At 38.6% G+C, this 17424-nt stretch overlaps 1 long non-coding RNA gene across 1 annotated transcript; it reads left to right on the top strand.

Moving 5' to 3' along the window:
• The first annotated feature begins 356 nt into the window (after window positions 1-356).
• LOC119699845 lies at window positions 357-9963 on the top strand. The gene is made up of 3 exons (XR_005256565.1): window positions 357-426; window positions 7148-7713; window positions 9893-9963. It is a non-coding gene; the product is annotated as an uncharacterized LOC119699845 (long non-coding RNA).
• The last annotated feature ends 7461 nt before the right edge of the window (window positions 9964-17424 follow it).

Below are 17424 nucleotides of genomic sequence, written 5' to 3'. Positions count from 1 at the left end.
CTGTCCCAGAGCATCCAAAAGCCCAACAGACATAGTTATATTACAGGTAGCACTGGGAAGAGACTTTTTTAATGTAGAAGTTTGACTCAAAATGTTTCAGGATCCAGCCACCTTCGGATGAACGTGATGCTGCAATTGTATGATCAGCCATTAAAGGACTAAGAAAGAAATCTTCCTAGCAAGGAGTTACTTATGCATCTTACAAGATGCATTTTACTTATTCTTAATAAGCAATTTGTTTGTTCCAGTTGTCTGAGAGGCCTCTCAGAGAAATAAAATAACCTAGTCACAAAATGCAGGAGAGGACGAACATAATCTGTGCAGTAAGTAAGTTCACTTTCTCCTCAATTATATTTTTAGATGAGATGCCAAGTGAAGAAACAACTTCCAGCATATGGAATATTCCTATTTTTTGCTTCTTTTAAGGTAAGCAAAGTGTATTTTAGAAATATCATCCTTTCTTACTTGTCAACAACTTGTTTTCCCCAGCTCTTTAATGTGTAGCATTCCTTGACATCATGTAGAAGGCAGCTTTAAAGACTTTACAGGTTTTGCAGCATCGGTGCATTTCCTTCCAGCAAGAAGCCCACATGTGTGCTTATATTTAGGAACATGTAACTTCTGCTGGAGCTCAGTGGAACTTAAGCACATGGAGAAACTGTAATGCTTTGCAGAGTGGGAGTGCATTTTAGTTTATTCTCAAGTATTTTTCTCAAGAGGCTTATCTCTGCATGAGACTTCTTGAAAGGCCCTTCTGAGTTAAAAATACCTGAAGTTCTTTCTAATGAGGATCTATAGCATTCTGCTCTAGGTAATCAAGATTCACAATGTCTTGTATTTCAAAGTCCTTATTATGAAAGAATAAAGAAGAGTTGCAGTAGATAAAATAAGCACAGATTACAGTGAAAGATAAAAATGGAGGAGGGAAATAGTAGAACAGAAATGTGTAGGCATCTCTTACTGAGCTTCTTCCTTCATAACCTTTCTCAAGCTACATTCCATTTACCAATTATCTCTTTAAGGCAAGGGTTCATCATTCTGCAGGTACTCGAGAGGTTACTCATGTTGTTCAGAGTGCAATTTAATATTTAAAACCAGATCATTTTCTATGGGTTTTATTGAGTTTATTTGCTCTAATACCATTGTGTTATTTATTGAATATTTGAACAATACAATAAGCACAGACAGGCAATTAAACATAATATTTTACAAAGCTCAAAAACATTCTCCTCAGTTTTTGGAAGTTATTTCTGAGGCTTCCCAGGTAGTGCACCATTATAATATGGTATTAACAGGTGACAGGATGTGTTTCAGAGGTCCACTAATACATACTGTGGATGTGCAGCCTCATGCATTCAGTCACCAGAGGGGACTATTAATGGACCATTAAAACATGCCCAGGAGTGTCTTAATGCTATTACAGCATGGCTCTACAAATTTTAATTCAACTTTTATATAAAACAATTCTTTTCAAAAATACCTTTTTTACTATACTGTAAAATCTATTCAGAAAAAAAAAAGATTTTGTGACATAATAATATGGGAGGACATGGATTTGAATAGCTCTTTTTTTGCTACCATTTAATACATTATCTTTTGATTTTATGTTGTTTTATAAATAGCATAGTCCTAAGGCCTGATTCTCTTTTTTTCTGACCTACCTTTCCGCTGCTCAGGAAGGGTAAAGGAGTCTTAAAGTGCCATAAATGTAAATCACACCCCCATACTACTTAGTTTGGTTTCTAATTTCAAAAGACATTTCTAGGTTTCTAGGTGAGTAAGACATTTAAGCAGCTTAGGACTTTTGTTGAAGAAGCAAAACTAGAAATCCAAGCAGTTTGCCAAGTTCTATGCTAGAAGGCTAGAACTGGGAAGGAAAAACTGGGGCTATCACATGTGGTCCTACTCTCTATACTCTCAGTAAAACTTGGAAACTGACTACATCAGTGTCACAGCTAACCCTTAATTTAATTAACTCTTTAAAATAATGTTATCATTCAGTATTGTAATTTTATTGCAGTTGTAGACCAATAATACAGAAGATTTTGTCATGCTAGTACAGCAAACAATCATCCATGATTTCATACTAAACCCTGTGTGAGCACATAGAGCAAGCTGTGAAAGAAAACTTATCCTTCTATGTCAGCCTCTCATTTAAAAGTCAGGAGCAGGATAAAGAGCTTGGAAGTGCTTGAGCCTGACGAGAGATGTCTTTAATAATAGTACTTTGCAAGAAGGCCACAGACCACACTTCAAAAAATTTGCTATCTGCCCCAAAATAAAATGCTGTCTCAGGTTAATTTAAAAAATGTATTTTGTTTTTGATTTCATTCATTTATCCATTGATTTCTCTGTGCCATTACACGCAGCTGAAGGCAGCAGTCATTTTGAAATGGAACACTGCCACACATTGTTCAAATGAGATTGTAATTAGGTATCAAAGCTTTATTTTTCTCTGTTTCTTTCTAAAAACCATTAAAGGAAATTATTTTCCTCTTTCTGAGTTAGTTTTCTGATAGAAAACATGGCAGTGGAGCTCAGCATTTAGACTAGCATCGCTCAGGGCTGTGTATTAATCATCATTATCATAATAAGAGCATTACGCTGTTATTACATATTACTCCTCCTCTGAGGTGTAGATGGTACGGTGAGCTGCAATTTGTAAATACAAGCACTGCTTCAGCTGCACTTCTCATTTGCAGTGCTGCAGGAGGAGCACCAGAATAATGCCAAGTTTAGGCGCAGCAGCACCAGCTCAGAGCATCAGGTGGTCAGCCATAAGTTCTGGTGCACAGGTGGAAGGTCTGGAAGGATACATGACTGGTAGGACAGTGGATTTATCTGGGACTCTTCTTCTCCTGCTGTTTTTCTAGGAGAGCTGTGGACTCTGTCAGCCTCAGAGCAGGAGGATCTGCTCAATGTGACTCATTTGATAATTTAGGGCACTATGACAACCAGTATGATTTGAGATCTTTTCCTCTGTTCTTCCTGATTTCATCCACTACACTGATTTTAACTTTGGAGACAGAAAGGCTTTTTAAGAAGCTTTTTTTGGAGGAAGAAGGGATGAGAGGGCACTTGTGTTTGGGTTTTGGGGATTAGGGGGATTTGACTGGAAGCACTGCCAAGTTCATGTGTCTGCAAATACAAAGAAAGGAAGCTACTATTGATATCCCTGCCCGTGACCATACCCTGTATATTCACATCCCAGTGATGATGATTTAGGTCTTACCAGGGCTGATAGGGTCAGTGTCTTGTTGTGGTACTCAATAGTCATGGCAGTGTTGTTGTTGACTATTGCTTTCCAAGAGCAGGTTGTAGCCTTCCTTGTAAATAAATTTTCCAGTTGTAAAGGAATCCCTCAAAACTACACAAGTGCTGAAATGAACCATATTGCATGTTTTCTTTGAGGTTGAATACATATCATCTCCAAATGCCTTTAAATTATTTTATCCAAATAGAGCAAGAAATACGGTTTGGACCAGGAACTAGAGACAGTCCTAGTTAGGCACTGCAGTTTTTAACTTTGAAGGCTGTGGCTGTCAGAATTTAATCTAATTCAGCAGTTAAACACCTCATCTTCCTCAATAATTTAGGTCATATACTCCCAAAATGTTGTCCAGAAAGTGAGAGCCTAGAGTGAGAAATCCAGTAGATTTAATCAGTAATCAAAGAGCTGTCTCTAAATTTATGATACATTTGCTTTAGGTCTCTTCATGAGTGTGAAAGAAGGACTAGGATGTAATGCTGAACCTGATTATGTGAGGAGAATGGGACTGAGAAAAGGAATCTAAACGAAGAGCAGGATAGGGAAAAGGAGAGTGTAAAAGGGAACAGGCTGAGACTTTTCAAGCTTGGGGCAGACATGCAGAAGCATGGATCCATTACTGCCTGCTTTCCTCCTCTGCCCACAAGGGCCTGGATTTTTACCTTTTATTTTATATTCTTATGTCTTTTATGTCTTATATAGTTATACATTGAGTTGTGTATTTATTGCATAATTTCATATTCTATTATTATTTTAATCTCATGCATTACTTAAAAGAGGTCCATTACTATTTATAGTCAAGACTCCAGGATCCATCAGTGATTTATAGCTTATACAACCTTAATTTACTCCTTACAGCCTGAAAAGTATGTACAATGTGGTTTTACCATAACTAGCACAGTAATGCTTCTTCCAATATATGACTTTTTGGAGACTGCTGTTCCCTTCCTGAAAGGCAGCTCGTGCAAGTGTCAGCTTTTAAGATATTTGGAGTTACACATAAAATAAATGAGGAAAATATTGTGCATTTATTGGCCATCATAAAGTCAGGTCATAATTGCTATAATCAGCAAGTAATGGAATAAACAAATATTTGTTCAGCATTTTGAAAAAAATAAAGAGTCGTGAAAGTGCTCTGTACAGCTAAATACTGGGTTTAGTGTTATGATAAATGATGCAGGTATCACACCCCTCAGCAAGTGCCAATTATCTCTAGAATTGTTTGAGGATTACTTTTGTAGGGCTTTCTTGGCATGTCAGGAAAGAGAAGCCTTTTGTACAGTATGACACAGAAGATACCACTGCCCTTATAGATGCTGTGCTACCACTTCAGATGGCATTTCACCCACAAGCCACATGGCTTCCTCCAAAATGGTCCCACAATAGTTGCACCACAGTATTGAGACCGAGGCGAATATTCAACTAATGTCTTTTTTACAAAAGGTGTAATATCTAAAACGTGGTACTGTTCAAAATAATGTTGGGTTTTTTAATATATAAAGGCAGTTCTGAAAAAGAATTCAGATTCCTACCCTGAGCTAGCATTGAGTTTTAATTTTCCAAAAGCAACTTTCCAGACAAAGCACATTTGTCCCAAGTCCTGTTTTAATCAAAACAAGAATGCTAGAAGTCAATTAGCCAGCATAGGTGCTTCTCAGAAATTCTGCAGCTTTTTTAGATTTCCAGATGAGGGGGTAGGAATTTCCAAACGGTTTCATTGAAATGGTTTTTCCTACCCACTTTTGTGTCAGTTTCTGTCATGGTAGGAGAAGACAGGGGGGAAAGTGCACTCAAGTTCTGATTACAAAAAGCCACATTAATTTTTTTCTAAAATAATGCCCCATGACATGCTCAGAGATTGATGTATGATGGTAATGATGCATAGAACAGCTACTCACTTTTTCTCTCAAAGGCTCTGTGATTGCCTCTTACTGGGAGAACGATGTCACTGATATGGTTTGGAGTCCCTCCTGGCAAGCAGTAGTAGCAGCTACTTCAGACATGGACATGACAGGCTGAAAGGAAGGGATCCACACCTCAAACAGAAATGCCCTGAACATCACTCTGATGCAAAGTTTCAAAAGAAATCATCCCACATTACTTGAAATAGTATCATCCTGTGATATATATGCTTTCGTAGCAATGACTTAATGAGGAAATCATTAATTTAGTCATTTGCTGAAAACACGTTATCACTTTTTAAACAAGACAAAACAAAAATCATCTTAAAAAATGCATCACTATAAGACAGATGTGGGGCAGACGTATAAAACTAGATAGCAGAGTATTTAATGAATTATCTTGAATGTAGCACTCCAGTTGCTGTGGTAGCATTAAAATCCTGTAAGTGTTCCTGGGAAATTCCTTCACTGGCATGGCTTTAACCTGCATTAAATGATCTCATGATGGACACTGCCACTTAAGCAGCAAATACTTATGGAGACGAGATGGGTCGTGAGAAGGGAAAATCAGAGTATCAATGCACAAATGCTGACTGCCATCTGGCACAGATGTCATTTACTACTGTTCATGAATCAGGAACCAGTTAAATTTAACTGATTTAGCAATCCATCTATCCTTGTGCAATGCTGGGAAATACAATAATTATTCTTTGAAATCTCAAATTGGACAGTTCGTTATTTTCTGAACAGAAAATCTGGAGGTTTTTTAATTAACATAGTTTTTAGAGTAATATCCTAAATACACAACATACAAAATCTAACAGCAACATAAACATTTAGCAGTAATCTCTCAGCTTTGTATGTGTTTCAAGGCTGCTTTTTGAAAGAGAGCTATCAGGATTTCTAGCTGAAGGAGGAACTGCTGAATAGGCAGGGGTTTTGATTTACTGCATTAAAAATAAAAGTTTTGGGCTTAATTTTTTTAGAAAAACTAATGAAAATTATTTTTTTTAAGAAATGTGGTTATTTCCCCAAGTATCTGTGAAAAAAAGCTTTATATAAGGCATTATATAGCCATACATAGCTTTTTTTAATGTATTACATTACATAGTACTAAAAAAATGCATAGCATAATTTCAAATACTCTAGGGTGTTTGCATTTTTTTAAGAATAATTATATGTTTACAACACTGCCTGATTTAGTTAAATGTCCTCTGTCTGACATTTTCTTATAAAAGCAAAGCTGAACTCTTGAGCTCTTTACTAGCTGCAATTTAATATTTTGAGCAATCATCATTACTAATGACAACCAGTTTATTTTGCTTGTATATTGGGTAACAGAAAGCAGTCTCTATGAGTAATAAAATATGTTCTTTATATTAAAGCTTTAGAAATTTCCTCCATCAGCCCCTTGGGCTCTAAAAATTTGATGTTGTAACTAGGTGAGACAAAGGTGTTTTCAGAAGTTTGCTTTGGCAGTCAAAGCCTGGGAAACAAAATGACAATGTTATTCAAAAGAAAATTGAAAATGTTTTTTAAACATGGATTCTGGCCTGCAGATGAGATAATGGCAAAAAGCAGGGAAGTGAGGAAGGAGTGAAAGCAAAGGGAAGCAGAGACGTCACACCAGTTGTAAAGCCTTTTTAAAACATGGTTGCTTCTAGAATTATACTCATAGCATTAACTACTCTGCTAAAAGTAATTTCAGAGCAGCTTGGCTATGCTGGGACCAATAATGTTTCAGCAGATGTTAACAGTGAGGGAATTTAAAGATTACAGAGTTTCATGGGTGTAGTAAAGCTGCAGTGGGAACAGAAATATTGCGGTAGCTGTTATGTTCTGAGTGCACCACATTTACTGACAAGTAATACATGAGTGATAGTGAGGACCATGGGAACAGAACTTTATACTTACTGGTCAGCAGCCTATAAATTCCATAAATTAAACGAAGTTTTATGTATTTTTCATTTCTTTTCAGAATGATCTTCTCTAAGAGCCTCTGGTTCATGTTAATTCCATCGACAAAGTGTAGCTCTGTCTCCCAGCTTTTTTCGCAAGGGTATTTCCCACATGCATGTTCCTTTTTCCTCCTTCCACTACCCTCCACTCAGAAGGTTTTCCCAAGCAACCTTTTTTCCCCAGTGATCCTCCATGGGCCAAGCCTTCACAATGAACTGAAAAGCCACAGAGACCAGCTTCTCCACGCAGACAAACCATTTCTCCAAAATGAGGCCAGCCATCCTGTGCATGACTTTGGACAGTCTCCAGGCAGGGACACAATCACCATAACCTACTGAGACCGCTGGATGTTTATAGAGATTACTGAGTTGATACCTTTTTATTTGCCTCCCTAAAATATTAAAGTTGCAAGCCTCAGCTGAGCAAGACAAAGTTGAAAGGCTGTGGAACTATGTAACAACATCCCCTGCAGTACAAGCAGCAAGTGGAAAGTGGAGATAAATAAATTAGCCCAACACTGGACACAGGTCAGACTCAAGGTGCTTGTTGGCTTGTGGATCCAACTGGAAAGAGAGCACGAGCCAGGTGGGCATTACAGAGACCTAAACATGTGGAAACATGAACTGTTCTACCCAGGCTCACTTACCTAAGTATGGATAAACTGTTAAGATTAATTAAGGAGTTATGTTTAGTTGATATTTAGCTGATAGTCAGCTTCTCATGGTCATGCTACTCAGCAACTGCATGCCTTGCCACTCAAAGAAAAAGAAATTAGGCTGTTCAGAGAAACAAAGAAAAGGGATAAAATTTATGCTGTTTTCTATCAAAAAATAAACCAGACTGTAGTTTAAAGTGAATGTTTCCTGTGCAGAAATGAGGTCAGGGGGAGATAATTAATATATTATTCTAATGAATATAGTCACATTTTAAAGGCATATTCTGACAGTGCCTGCTGACTTCTTTCCTACTTTCTGGTTGGGCATTAGTAGGAAAGGAATGGCCTTTTGTGAGCTTTTTCCATCTCAGTGTTCGCTACAAGGCACCACAGCTGTAAAAGTTGTCTTTCCATCCTGCTGACTGTGCAGAGCCCACTGCCCCAGACCTTTTCCCTCAGTGAGCTGGATGTGAAAGGAGCAATGCAGCCCCAGCACGATACTTGTCAGGGAAGGAGATGCCAATACAACACAAGACAGAGTGAAAGCCTTTTTATTTTGATGGCAGCCTTTCACTGTCTATCATAAACTTAGTGAAGCAGGCTTTCTCTATCCAGCTCTCCTTTTATTGGGCACAAATCACCACTGACAGGAAGTTTTATGCCTAAATCCGTTTACTGTCCTTGTTGGTAGTCTTTAAATTAATATTTATAAGCTGAGAGTGGCCTAAAAGGATGCAGCAGTAAAATATCTAAATGCTTCAGTTTGGCTTGAGCCGAATTTTCTCCCTCTCGACCACTGACATTCCTTAATTACTACTGACCCAGGCATACATTGTCTTCACTGCTCCCAGCCTACAAATCACCGCCCTCCACAGCGTTGTGGCTGACAAAAGGGGAGGTTCAAAGCAGACTAGTTTGTATGATATATGGAAGGAATAGATGTGGGGACAGGGTAGAGAGAGAAAAAGAAGTAACTTCAGACAAATGCCTTAAGAGAAGTAACTTTGAGCTGAAACAAATGACTTGGCTTTGAGATAGAATGAAAAATGTTTGAATTGGCAAAACCACCAGATTTAGCTGCTATATTTTTTTTTTAAAAAGTGAAAACAAACCAGAAACAAACCAGAGGGCATACTGCGCTCAAAAAAAAAAAAAAAAAACCAAAACCAAAAAAAACCCAAACAACTCAGTTGAGCATATTCACATCTTGACTGGATGATACATAGCACACCCTCAGCAAAATGGCCATTTTCATTAAATCAGGATGAAGGACAGTTCTTTTGCATATTAAAAACTGTTGGGCAAGCTGAAATTTGAACAAAGCTGATTAAAAGTAAAATTTTGTTGCATTCAATATTTTCCTCCTTTTTGTTTCTGTTTTGATCATTCTGTTCCTTGTTTTGATCATTCTGTTCCTTGGCATCCTATTTCTGTTAAAGTAGGCATAGGATGTGCAACAGAAAAAAAGCAAATATAATAAAAACCAAATCAACTATCACCACCTTAGTCCATAAGCACTTAGAAATAATGAGGCTAGATAGACTGAAAAAAAGTAGAGATAACAAAGGGTGGGGTCTTTTTTATAGTGCTATTCCAGGGGAAAAAACTCAAACCTGTAAAAGAGAAGAGGTACAAAGGATACTAACCTGCAAGATGTGAACCTGTACTTTCCTGCTGCTGCAGTTCAAGTTTTGGCACATGAATCATTTTATGTTTTGTAGGAGGATTCCCAAACAAGAGCAGATAGGTGTCCATAGCAAGATGTAATGGACCCGAATCACCACTGTCCGTAGATTGTGTGAAATATTTTTCATAAGGAATGAATGAGACTTTTATGTACTCCAGGTAACAGTGAGAAAACTAAATAGTTTGTAATAGAACCACTCAAAGATGCAATAAAAATCTTTCTAATCGACTACTCATGTCTTTGTACCCATTAGTTCTCTGCCTAAAAGGAAGGTCAAAAAGATGGGTTAATGCATAATTGTTTCAATTTGGGAGTGAAGCCATGCATCATCCTATTTTATTTACTCTGAAAAGACTAATTTGAGGACATAAATTATATTTATTTTGCTCAAAACCTCTGTTGACTCTTTGCTGTATTTGCAGATTTGATTTTTTACACTTCGCCAAACTTTCTTTGTCATCCCTGACTGCTGTACCTCCGAACCTGTGTGCTGGTGAGTCTTTCATCCCCTCTCTTCTCAGGAGTGCTATACTTCATTCACGCTACATTCACACATTACAATAGGATATGTGTGATACATAGAAATAAGACTGGGAAATAAGCCACTAATTCTGTAGTGCCTCAAAACCATTCTTCTGTGTTCAGAGGGTTAAGCTGCCTCAGGTAGTCTTCAAACTTCTTTATAAACAGTGCTCCTGGCAGCTGAGATAGCTAATTAAAGCAACGAGCCTACTCTCACAATTATAAAACGGGCATGATTATCTGTTCTATTGGAATGACTCAGATTCCCCCTAAATCCTATTCTTCCCAAGCAAGATAAAATTATAAGACTTGTAGAATAAGCCAATCGTCTGCTGATGGAAACTAATTCCCATATAAGTCTCCCTGCTCTAGGGTAATCAAGCATCCAAAGTAATTCATTCTAGAGCTTAAAGGGAGTGGGCATTTTGACTCCTGGGCCACTACCTTGAAACTCCAGATGCAGATACACACATGAAACTTGACATACATGATAGGATATTGTGACCACAGAGAGACATAAAAGATAGGATGATGCCAGAGAACAAATGTAAACTCAAGAAGTGCTAAATCTGCCCATTAACTCTTAACTCACTATTTTCCAACCTCACTCTAAGAGCACAAATAAGCAGTGGTAGATAAGGTTGAAAAGGCAAATTGTGGCAATATTTCCCTTTGCTTCTTTTTCTTGAGTTTTACTTTGGACTCTTTCCAAAACATGAGTTAGGTCATGAGCACAGGGCTACCTTTCCTTTCTGTCAGTGGTTCTCTGTGCCTGCAATGAGTTATCCAACCTTCCTGGACAAGCTGCCTCCATTCTAGTGAGCCATAGTGACCACTTATCAGGGCTGAATCTCTCCTTGGGCCTTACAAAAATCATAGCTTTAACCTCCTTTAGTTCAGATGTTCATTTCTTAGTCAGACTAGTGGACTGTCCAAATTAGAACAATTTATCGACGCTTCGCTTTTTCAACATCTTTAGGGTTATTTGCCTGGCTGGTTTTGTCATGCTCTTTCTGAAAGATAAACACATAGCTAGAGCACTAAAGCAGTTTGTAAATGCTTAGAGAAAAAATAATCTAAATACCTTAATTTTATTCTAGCTGTTCAGCAGTTAAAATAACACTGTTAATAAATACATGTTTTGTTCTTTCCACCATCAGGACTGAAGGCACAATAGTTCTCAGTCATGTTTCCTGAGGCTGGCCTGACAGCCACTAAACAGCACAGCAGTAACTAACAGCTCTTACATATTCAGGTTTTTTGTTTGGTTTGGTTTGGTGGTTTTGGTTTGGTTGTTTTTGTTTTGTTTTGTTTTGTTTTGTTTTGTTTTGTTTTTTTGTATGAGGAGATGCCTTTGTGGAGCTTTACCACTGAAACATCACTAAAAACTCCTTGCCTTTTAGTGGTGTTTTTCCTCCAAGTTGGATGAAGATCAGGTGTGCCCACAACTGAGTTTTTGTGGAGAGAATCTGTGCCTATGGCTGAGGGATGCCTGCTAAATGGACTGTCATGCTTTCTAAATGCGCTTTCCCTGGTGCCTCGACCTGAAACAAAGCCCCATGGCAATCATTTTCCATAGCTGAGAGACCTTTAAATTGAAATGTTTGGAAGTTGCCTTTCCATTGGCTCCAACCCATTGTTCTCAATAGCCCATTTACTGTAACTTCCAGCTGTCCTAATAGGGACGGAATAGTCAGTTTCCCCTTCCATGCTGTGCTATCAAATGCCTCCCTGTGTCCTGGTGTGCAAGCTTTGCTCCTTTTGGGGAAAATCCTTTAGAAATTGAGTATTTCTGGTCTGCACACCAGCATGCTGAATGTCTTAGCCAAGATGTAAAATTTCTGTTAAGTTATTTAGGCTAGTAAGGAAACAGCCGTGTCTGGGCTTTGCATTGGGAATCCTGGATGCTAAGTCCTGATGTTATGGAAAGTACAAGAAAGGCTTTTTTCCTTTAATTTACTGTTCTGCTATGTCTCTGCAGGTGGCCTGTCATGATCTTGTCTTAGTTCGGTTCATTTCCCATTGCTTTTCCTCTGCTTTTCCACTCACTGTCCAGAACTGGATCTTTTTGGACTGGATACAATCCCTTTCATTTCTCCATGTGTATCTTTCCAACTCTTTTACCTCACAGCCTTAATGCCACCTACCTGCCTTCCCTCCTTCTCATTTCCCTAATTATTTTTTTGGCAGGAGAGGAGGTCAGGATAACAGGACTTATTTCTATGACCTAAGACAAGGCAGTATTTGTTACCAGTTTCATGTGTCCTGCCTGAAACGGAATTTTCTTCAGCTCAGGGACTGCTTTAGAAAGGGGATGGGATTTAGGCACTTAGATGCCTTGAAGTCTGATCCTCCATTTCTTCTTCCCCTGGGCTAAGAGTTGAAATCTTGTGGTACTTTGCCCAGTGAGGTCTCAGTACTGAGGCTGATGCTATCCTCAGAGTCTGAGGGAATTACAGCCATCTGTGTTTGGCCAGAGTTATGAAGGGCTGGACAGGAAAGATGCTAGAAATAAAAGGAAAAGGAAGGAATCTTCAGGCTGTAAGAAGGCTTTGGATGTCCACATCCAATCCACTCTCTAACCAAACTCCTCTGAGGGTTAAAACCATAAATAAGAAGCTCTGAGCTGCTGCACAAGACTTCAGTGCTGCCACATCAACAACTGTAAATCTGCTCTCAAGCACTTCTCGCTTACCCTGTAGGGGAAGCACAATTCTGCCTGGATGAGGCAGGAGCATTTGGCAGTAGCACTCTGGCAAACAGATTTCCAGATGTTTGATGAGAATGACAGCCTCAGAGTGGGAGTGCTTGAGTGTGTGCATGCGTGCCACTTTTTAAAATTCAAGGCTAGCTTGCAGCATTATCAGGGAGTGAAAATGTCAAAAGAAGACAGTGTTCATAGCAGGCATCGCATTTCAGGCCTGAGGAGAAAAAAAAATGAGGAAAGACAGCACTGAAGCAATTTAAAACATAAAGAAGTGGGGGGGGGCTGGTGTAGTAGTTAGAACAAGTCTGTGAAATGTGGAACAGTGTTACCCCCAGTCCAAACCCATTTGCCAGCACTTGTCTGGCCTCATTGTGCAGTATTTCAGATCTCTGTGCCCATCACATATATTTGGTACCCCCACACCCTTTTCAGAACCTGTTTCCTGCTACATTGCACTCAGGAAATTGGGCTCTACGTTCTTCCCTACAATGTCTGGCTCTTGCCTCTGACCTTCCTCTGACTTCAACAAATGTCCTTCACTGCCGTGCTATTCCTGTAGTCCCCTCTCATGCTTCTGGGATTTTTGCTTTCCACATGTCCCAGTTTCTTCTCTCCCTGAGGTTGTGTGTCTTACTACCACCCATCACCTGCAAAGTCAATGCTATTGCACAGCACACTCTCACACCGTGCCCTGTGCTCTCATTCTTTGTCTATTTGGCCTATATACGTTGTATGTATAATAGCAATATGTTAAACTGATCTGATTTTTTTTTCCTTTTTCCCCATCATCTGGAATGTTGTATTAGATTTTCCTGGTTTATTACACACCTGAGTGAAAAAATACATAGATAAGGAAATCTAAGTAGCATTACAATTTGCCAAACTCTTTTTTTCCAAGCTGGAGAGTTAATCATGTTCTTAAGTATCTCAGCTGCTATCATTTCCATATTGGTTTATTTCCTTCTGATGAAAGCTTATGAAAATTACATACTGAAACCATGAGTATTTACTTGTAAAAATATTTTTGCATCCTCATTCGGATATGTTCCCTTCCATCTGGAATTCCTGCTTTCCAAACTACCTCATGTATGTTTCTCATTGCATTAGTGATCTTTGCAAGTCTATGCATTGTAAATATGAGCTTTGCTATCCCTGCAGAAAGGCAAACCTTTTGCTTCACAAATAAATATATTACAATCTCCTTTCTTTTTCTTCCACTTGAATGTAAATCTCCTGTAATATGACTTAGATATTGCAAAGAGAAGAATCTTGGTTTGCTTTTGTTTGGAAAGAGATTTCAGGTGGATCTGGCAGTGTTGGGAAAGGCATCTAAGGGTCACACTGGCCAAGTGCAGTAATTGCACCTTCTCTGTGAGCCATGCTGAAACATAGGTTTTGACAAAGTATTCGTACATGACTCGGATAACCAACTGCCCTTCATGTGAAGCATCCACATGGCGCTGCTGAGGGGAAGGGAGCTCATGGCTCAGTGCGCTGCTCTTATTCCAAAGCCTCTGCCATCTTCCCTAAATAAACACTAAGGACTGATGCTTCCCCTGGTGTAACACCACTGACCTCTCTGAAATTACACCAGGCATGAATTTGATCAGATTTGTCATCAAATCCATTTTGTACCAGCAGGAGCACAGACGAGCGAGACACGCCATCCGGCAAGTCCCATCCAGGGCTTTTCTGTTGCTCCAGCTATTACCCCAGGCTCCTTCCCCACCTTAGGCTGAAGGGAATGATAAGGTCCAACTTGTCAGGACTTATTACTTATTCACAAAACTATCACACCTTTGACACATCTGTCAGTTTTTATACAAAAAACGAATGAGCAAGGATGCTGAAGTTTCCTTTCAGCACACTGGAGGGCAGTCCTTTTTACCACACCCTTAAGGCTTTCATGTCAGGGCTTAGTTGCAATGACAGAGCAGAGTGAGAGAGCTATCATTTTGTCTGGCCATACTGTGCTTTCCTCTGGACAGATTATACTTGCCCCCTGGTAGTTAAGAGAATTAAGCTTTCATCCTTTACATAAAATATAAATAAATAAATGTGCTGTGTAATTGTTATAAATATCTATCATCAAACATCCTATTTACATTAGTTATGGATTAGATGAAGACGTATCCCTTTTCTTTTTTCAACACTTCCTAAAATAAACTTGGCTCATTGCCACATCACAGAGATCAGTCTTTTTGCAAGAGCAATGGCAATTTTTACCTTTTTTATTTCTTTTTTTTTTTTTCAAAAAATATGAAATTAGACAAGAGAAGCACAGAATAGAGCAGCATATTTTCTAATGAGTTTGTGGTCAGATCTGTAATTTAAACTTGACAGCAGAATCACAGAATTCAGATTATTACTGAAGCCACCAGGGATCTCTGGAAACATTAAGTTCGATAGAGTGTATGGCTAATGGTTACAAAGTACAAAGGATATGGATAAGCATGGCTGATTTATGAAAATTCTGTCTGTATACTGAATGTATTTATTCCAGCATTTGGGCTTTGGTTGCATTTAAAATGAAAAGGAAGGCTGCTTATTAATTTTACATGAGCTTTTTTGGCTATCTTATTCAAGGCCAAGTTCCAAGTGATTTGCTGCATCCTCCCCTACACATGGTCATAATGTGGCCTGAACTTCAAAAGTAGTTGTAAGTTTCCAATGGTTTGATAATCCTGTTTTCACAGTTCCCATTTTCTGAAAATCACCGCAACTAGGAACATTGCCTTTTAATGCTTCAAATCATTAACATTCTTGCAGAACAGAAAGGAAAAGGCCATAAATTACTAAGTTCTTCAGTGCCAGCATGCACTTCAGTGTAGTCTGAGCTTTTCTTCATTCCAAACCTGAACTTCACAGGCTTGACTTCATGGCATGTTCCCATGCTGGCTATGAGTTTGTAATTTCTTGTTGAGCTCATTTGGCTTATCTCTGTTGCAGTTCTCACAAGTGTTGGTGATTTCTCCTTTACAAGAGAGGATGCCAAAAAAGGGCAAGAGATTAAATGATAGTATTTTCCCTTTGCTTTTACATGTTATGAAAATAAATATCTACTGGTGTTGTATACAATTGGGAGCCACTTTTTGTAAAGGGGTAAGGCTTATTCAGTCACACAGTTTGCGTGTTTGTGTATGTAGTGTATTTAACATACATTTTAGCATGTGTATAGTTTAATCTATTCAGGTTTAATCTCTTTGGTGATTTCAGGGAAATTTGGCAAAGAAGTAAACTTTAAGACTAAAATAAAATTCTGTACTTGTTGTGGAAGGATAGAAGGAGGAGAATGGTGAAGAAAAGACGCCAGATAAGGAGCCTGCCTAACAACAAGACTGCCAAGTGCGTTCATGCATTATTAACCATAAAGAATCCACACAGTATATCTATCTGTATATTTCTCAGAGAGTGTGAGAGATGGACCATATGTGCCCCACCCCTGGGAAAAGCTTCAACTGTAGCTCACAATTAATTATGAGGCACAAAGCTGCAGAAACAGGGCTTCATTAGTTCTGCTCTTGCAAAACTACTTATTTATGTTTTTATTTTCCTTCCATGCTACTTCTGAACATAGAAATTGTGGCAATTGAATGTACCCCAGGACATCTTTAGCAAGTTATTTTGCTATCACTTTTCAATCTGTGGTAAAAAAGAATGAGCACACACTTTAAATAACATAAATTGAGTAGAGTTATTCTTCCTTGTGCACTTCTTGCTCTCTTTGTCCATGCCACCTCTTTAGTAGTAGTAGCAGTAATAATAACAATAATTTAAAAACCCATAGACTCTCCTCTGTGATGCTGGAGGAAGTCAAGTTGTTCCAAATATTAAAGCTAAAAAAAGCCGATTCAGGAAAAATAAAGTGGACTAACCTGCCCACACAGCATTTCTCAATTTGGATCTGTGTATTAGCACTTAAACATGATTCTCATCATCATCCTTAACATAAATGAAGTGGAACAGCCTTCCTAACTCTCACAGGTGGTTGGGTGTGGATATGGAAAGGGTGGCAATTGCAATAAGGAACATCTTCAAATGAGCCAGAATTGTTGTGTGAAACAAGCTCTTCTCCCTGCTTTTTATTCTACCTTCATTTCCCACTTATTGGAGAGATGAATGAAAGCAGTACACAGAGAGAATAACAAGATGATTGTAAAACAATTACATCATCAAAACTAACGTCATATGCTATATCCTAATTGCTTAAAATGTCGTAGTCCAGAAATGATGTGTTAGTTCCTCCCTCAAAGTATCCCAACAGCAGCTGAAGTCAGATCAATTTTGAATCAGCTAAAGCTTTGTTACTGTGCTTTTGTTGCAGAAAAACCTCCCCAGTGCACTGCCTTTCCCATTCTTAGACAATTCAGTCCATATTCTGCTGCAACACATCTGGAGCATGGTCCTGACCCTGCTCCTACTGGAGACCGCAGCAGGACTCACCCTGACTTCAACTGCAGATGGATCCAAAGTGGAATGGAAATGAGATTCTGGATGTTTAAGGAATGTATTGACTCCCAGGCATCGGTTTTGCACAAAGCAAAAGGAAGTTAATGGCAAAATAATGATTGTTTTTTGAAAAGAAGAGAGCAATGGGTGAAGTAAAAGAGCAGTACTCTTTCTAATTATATGACAGACATAGCAGGATGCAGAAGTGTGTGATGAGGGCCTGCTACAGCAACACAGCTAAGCATAGGCTAAAAATTAAGCATTTATTTAAGGGTT

Source organism: Motacilla alba, chromosome 3, assembly GCF_015832195.1.
Source record: "Motacilla alba alba isolate MOTALB_02 chromosome 3, Motacilla_alba_V1.0_pri, whole genome shotgun sequence".
NCBI classification, from domain to species: Eukaryota; Metazoa; Chordata; class Aves; order Passeriformes; family Motacillidae; genus Motacilla; species Motacilla alba.
This window is presented reverse-complemented; position numbering and strand designations above follow the sequence as displayed.